The sequence below is a fragment of the Sphaerodactylus townsendi genome, linkage group LG05, assembly GCF_021028975.2.
Source record: "Sphaerodactylus townsendi isolate TG3544 linkage group LG05, MPM_Stown_v2.3, whole genome shotgun sequence".
Lineage (NCBI taxonomy): Eukaryota > Metazoa > Chordata > Lepidosauria > Squamata > Sphaerodactylidae > Sphaerodactylus > Sphaerodactylus townsendi.
The window spans coordinates 139,121,095-139,127,094 of record NC_059429.1 but is presented as its reverse complement, the minus strand read 5'-3'; the positions used below and the strand labels follow the sequence as shown (position 1 = coordinate 139,127,094).

Here is a 6,000-nt window from a genome sequence, read left to right as displayed (position 1 = left end):
AAGTCTCCTTCTTTTGATTTCTAGAAACAAAATTAAGCATTTGAAAGTATTAAGTATTTGACAGGCAGCCAATTAGCGGAGAAGTTGTTGTTTCTGTTGGCAGCAGACAATAGGACTTGCTATAATGAGTTTAAATTATGGACAGAAAGATACCAGCTGGAAATTAGGAACTTTTTTTACAGTAAGAGTTTTTCACAGTAATAGAGAAATTATTAATGCCCCGCCCCCGGAATGCCCGGCCACGCCCCGGTCGTGCGCGGCCCAGCCCCATTGGCGCTACGCCACTGTTTGAATCCCACCACCATGGGAACCTGTTACTAACATTTTTGGATCCCACCACTGCCTCCAACCCCTGTGGAGGGGCCCAGGTATAGCTGGAGAGGCAGCTGTCAGCCTGGGGGCCCCACGTGCCACACGCTTGCCTTCAGCTCCCCCCCGGATCTTGCAGCTATTTTGTGAGGTTCCTAGGAAACCGAAGTGTGTGTGTTTTTCTCACAGCACAATTCTTTGTTGCTAGTGAGGGACGGATCACACGCTGCAGGGACACACTTAGCTTTGAGAGGCCGACCCTGAGAAGGTTTCTCTTTCTCCTGGGAGCTGCACGTGAGTCACTCGGCCTCTGCTGCTGGACGGCCGTCCTGCCAGCCTCCTCTGCGCTGCTGGTGGGGCTCGCCACTTCGCCTGCTGCCGCTGTCTGCTTTGCTGAGAACTGAAATCTCCAATGACCGGCTGACCGGTGGCTTGTCCTGTGGAGGCCCCTTTTGGACAGAGTTCACCTGTGGGGTCACGATGCAGAGGTTGGTTATTGACGGTCAAGGAAGGCTTTGCAGAGCTCTCTCTTCCCCTGGCTGGCTTCTGATACCTCTAGCCACGCTCCTGGCACGGCTGCCCCAGGACACTTCTGCCTGCAGCATTTGGGGAAAAGAGATCTTCCCCACCCCCCACCCCCGCTCTCAGAACCACGCGTGCCTTTTGCTGCAGCACCAGAAGAAGCCTGAAGAGTTGCCGCAGCGTCTCCTAACGTGAGAGAAATTTATTGTGTACATTTTCCATATTTTAAAATAATCGAGCATCACACCCACCCCTGCAAATCCAGAGGACTAAATTCTCCTCGTCAGTCACGTCTGCCAAGTAATCCCACCCCTGCCCTCCCTTCCCCAAACCACACTGATGTTGTTATCCTGCTTTGGAGAGATGGTTTTCTACTTTTGTAACACTATTTTCTGCATTGATTGACATATCAGGTCTCCAAGTTTCAGAATCCTGGTCCTATTGCATTGCTCGTAAGACATGCTGTTGGACTGCAATGTTTTTGGTTGTTGCAAGTTGGGACCCACAATATTTATAGGAGATCCTTTCCCCTCTCTTAACTTTAATCCCCACCCCTCCCGGTCAGTGCCAGCTAAATGAATGAAGGGATCCCTCCACAAGTATGAGAGTTCCCCCCCCTCCAATGTGGCAGCCACGGCCATGAGCTTGGTGTGGCTCCCAGCCTCTGCCACCATGCCCCCACCTCCCACCATCAGATGCCGGAGAGCCCAGCGTGGCACCAAGCCCCTGCTGCCAGGCCCACTGCAGCTTATGAAGGCCTTTCCACACTCACTGCCTCTCCAAGGAAGGAGACCCCACCACTCTCTGGGGCAGTGAAGTCCACTGTTGAACAGCCCTGACTGTCTGGAAGTTTTTCCTGATGTTTAGGGGGAATCTCTTTTCCTGCACCTTGAACCCGTGACTCCTGGTCCTAGTCTCCGGAGCAGCAGAAAACAAGCTTGCTCCCTCACCAACATGACATCACTTCAAGTATCTCAAAATGGCTATCATGTCACCTCTTAACCTTCTCTTCACCAAACTAACCATCCCCAGCTCCCTAAGTCTCTCCTCGTAGGGTGTGGATTCCAGACCTTTTACCATTTTGGTTGCCCTCCTCTGGACCTGTCTTCTGGACCCATAATTCTTTTACAGTTTTCAGATTTTTCTGCAAACCAGGGGAGTTTCCCATGTTTGGAGAAAAATCTCCTTTCTTTCAGTTTCTATTTAAATCCATGGATTTAGGTATGCACATATCTGCCTACACTTTAGAAACAGATATGTAGATTCTAGTGCTACTGGATTGCATTGTTTTACACCGTGCTATCTACCTGAAGTCACAGTGAGAAAGGTGGGCCACTATAGGTACAGTAAGCAAAGGCATAAAAAAGAGACTTGCACTTAGCAGTTGGCAGAAAAACTTGAATTTTGTTCCAGAGGTCCAAATAATGACAATCCCAACATGACTGCACTGCGAGCAATCCGTGGCCGGAGCTGCCAAACAGACCTCCTTTGCTCTGATGCGGAGGGTCCCTCTCCAGTTTCTCCAACACTCTCCTGTTGAGAACTTGATGCCAGTTGTTGTTGTTGGTGGTGGTGGTGGTTGGAACCAGTGGAGTTTGTACCATGGGTGTCCATTCAGTGTGGGTCTGTGGAACAGGAAGAAGAAGAAGAAGAGTTTGGATTTATATCCCCCCTTTCTCTCCTGCAGGAGACTCAAAGGGGCTGACAATCTCCTTGCCCTTCCCCCCTCACAACAAACACCCTGTGAGGTGGGTGGGCCTAAGAGAGCTCCGAGAAGCTGTGACTAGCCCAAGGTCACCCAGCTGGCGTGTGTGGGAGTGCACAGGCTAATCTGAATTCCCCAGAGAAGCCTCCACAGCTCAGGCAGCAGAGCGGGGAATCAAACCCGGTTCCTCCAGATTAGATACACGAGCTCTTAACCTCCTACGCCACTGCCACAAAAGCAGGCTGCAAAGACCTGCGGAGAAACCACTTCTCACCAGTGGGAGCTGGTACTCAAGAAGTGCCTGAAACTGTATTCTGATGTTCTGGGGGTAAAATAGCAGCTGTCAAAGGTTACCATTCCCCTTTGAGCATTCTTCTGCATGTATCTTGCAGTAGCACAGGTAGAGACAAAGGCCTAAATGTACCCTCCCCATTGAGAGTCATGCATCGCCCAGCTAGCCCATTCTGACTGGGTCCTGTCCTGAAACCTCTTGGCCACGGAGGCACCCAGGAGCTTGCAGACAGACAGGGCCCGCCTTGAGCTGAAGCGGCGCTCTGGACCCGCCCTCAGCCAGTTCTGGCCCGGTCTGGCTGAAGGGAAGGTCCTCACTCAAGCCTCTCGCATGAACACAGACAGACCCTCAGTCCATCAGAGTCCAGACTGGCAGCAGCTCTCCAGAGTCCCGGCAGAGGGAGGGTCTTTTACGCCCTCTCAACTGGAGACGCCTGCAGCTGAGCCCGGAGTCTCCTGCATGCCCAGCAGGGGGTCTGTCTGAGCCGCCACCGCCCCTCTTCACAAACTGGGAATTGAGGGCAGTGGTGGGATCCAAAAATTTTAGTAACAGGTTCCCATGGTGGTGGGATTCAAACTGTGGCGTAGGGCCAATGGGGCTGGGCGGGGCACAACGGGGGCGTGGCCGGGCATTCCGGGGGCGGGGCTGTGGCAAGGACGCAACCGTTGCGCCAGTCCTTGGGCGGGAAACGAATGCACGCAGGCGCAGGCTGCCACGCACGCCAGTGCACCTCCTGCTAGACTGCTTCAAGTTCTGCGCGCTACTGCGGAGAGGAGGGACGTAACTAAGGCAAAAACCACCCATTAGTAACCCCCTCTCGGCACACACAAATAATGAGTAACCTACTCTCGGGAACCTGTGAGAACCTGCTGGATCCCACCTCTGATTCAGGGGACCGAAGCTGGGATCTTCTCACTACCACTGAGCCACGCCTCCCTCCTCAATGCTGGAGCGTCCCGGGACCAGAGGTGGGGCAGAGTGGCACAGCAGCCCACCCACCAACGCCCCCATCCAGTTTTCCCCTGCTCAGTCGCCCCAAACAGCCCCCACCTCCATGCTGAGGTTGAAGCCATGTTTGCAAGTGCAAACTTGGAGAGGGGAGGGATGGAAGGAAAGATGAGGAGGGCTCAGTTCCACCGCCCTCCCAAGTCTTCAAGCCCACAGGAAGCTGCCTTATGCCGCATCAGTCCGTCAAGGGACAAGAGCCCTGCTTGCCCCACTTTCCTTACGCCCCCCTGTCCCCCCCTTCCCCCTCCCACTCAAAGCACCAGTAACCAGAGGTGGAGTGAGGGGAAACTCCGCCCGGGGCACCACCTGCCCCTGCCCTGCCCCAGAACGCCCCTTCCGTGGCCTGGCCACGCCTCCGCCATGGCTCTGCCCGGGGCGTCGCTCCCCCACCCCGCCCTGTCAGCGCTACGCCTCTGCCAGTAGCCTGCTTGGGTTGCCAGGGAGAGCCAGCTGGGCTGGAGAGCGCTGGTCTCCCTTTTTATTGGTTTGCTCTTAAGCATGTCCAGCCCAGCCTCTCCCCCGGGGCCCAGCCAGGAGCTCCAATTCTGCTCAGACTCATCCTCAGCTGGATCTGCTTCGTGGGCTGCTGTGGGAGAGCCCCCTCCCCACCAAGGTCACCCGGGGCTCCCTGCAGAAGAGCCAGGGGCACACACGAGGCCTTTGCTGGGCCTTTTCGGGCTCAGCACATGTTCATCAGGGGCTGGAAGCAACCCTCACGCCAGCAGCCCTCACGGCTGCTCTGAACCCGGCTCCGCTGGTGGCTCATTGCCGATCCGGGGCTGGCCTTTCTGGCATCCTGCGTCCCCTCAGGGCAATCCCAAGGTGGCTTCAGTTCCCTGCTGCAGCCCACGGGCACCCTTGAATGGCACCCGCCTCGAGCCAGGAGCGGAGGCTGCAGCTGCAGGGGGCTGTGGAGGGAGACTTGGGAGTCCCTGCAGAGCCAGCCACAGTCCCAGCTTCAGGCACTGGATGAGCGGAAGGGGAGGCAGGAGCCCCCGTGGTGGCCCTTCTGAGCTCCCTGGGGCTGGGGCCTCATCATGTGCCGGGGCCACACTGTCCCTGACCTTGCCAGAGTGGCTACAGGGCCAGGCCCTTTGGCGGCCTCCCCCACTCTTTGCCCTTTCCCTCCACAGGGGTTTGGCCGTGGCTACGGAGCCAGCCACAAGGCATTCCCTCTCCCCAGGTAGGAATCCCAAGACCTGGCTGCCTCCTCCAGGACTGCCCAGCCCTGAAGGTCTTGCCTTTGGCCGGTCCCACGGCAGCACTCCTGCTGCGCTCTCTTCACCTGAGTGGTCCACAAACCCCAGGCAGAGAGAGCTGCTCATCCTTCCTGATATAAACTTGCCTCCTTTCTTTCCAGAAAAGAGAGAGACGCAAAAAAAGGGCAGCCAACGCCGCAAATAAATCATAACTTCTTGACGTTAATCTGCGCCCTGAATAGGAAGACCAGTGGGAAGACTTTCCGTGGGAAGCCAGCTTCTACCTGAGTGGGATTCCGTGAGAGGGCCACTGAGTCTTGTTTCTGCTGATGTCCCTCTTGGTCCCCTGTAGTGCTGGCTCTCTGCTGCGGGTCTCGTTCCTCTGCTGCTAGAAAGGGGTTTGGCACAGTGGTGGGATCCAAAAATTTTAGTAACGGGTTCCCATGGTGGTGGGATTCAGAATGTGGCTTGGCACCAATGGGGCTGGGTGGGGCACGACGGGGGCGTGGCTGGGCATCCCGGAAGCAGGGCATTCCTGGGCGGGGCTGTGGCAAGGATGCAGCCGCTGCGCCAGTCCTTGGGTGGGAAACGAATGCATGCAGGCGCAGGCTGCCACGCACGCCGGTGCACCTCCTGCTAGACTGCTCCAAGTCCTGCGCGCCACTGCTGAGAGGAGGAGCATAACTAAGGCAAAAATCGCGTGGCAAAATCACCCATTAGTAACCCCCTCTCGGCACACACCAAGAATTAGTAACCTACTCTCGGGAAACTGTGAGAACCTGCTGGATCCCACCCCTGGTTTGGCACCTTGAAAGACTGTGGTCTTGAGGGGGTGGAAGTGCTGGCTGAACGTGCTCCTTCAGTGGCCTCTCAGAGTACCCACCTGTCTGTCTGTGTGTGTGTGGGGGGGGGGGGCGGTACTTTAAACAGTCACGTGGAGATTAAAACCTTGGGTTGAATGAAAG

At 56.1% G+C, this 6,000-nt stretch overlaps 1 long non-coding RNA gene across 1 annotated transcript; it reads right to left on the bottom strand.

The window, feature by feature from the left end:
* Positions 1-369: 369 nt before the first annotated feature.
* On the bottom strand, positions 370-5,422 carry LOC125433659. The gene is made up of 3 exons (XR_007244645.1): positions 5,320-5,422; positions 2,315-2,456; positions 370-776 (listed from the first exon to the last, which is right to left on the bottom strand). It is a non-coding gene; the product is annotated as an uncharacterized LOC125433659 (long non-coding RNA).
* Positions 5,423-6,000: the final 578 nt, after the last annotated feature.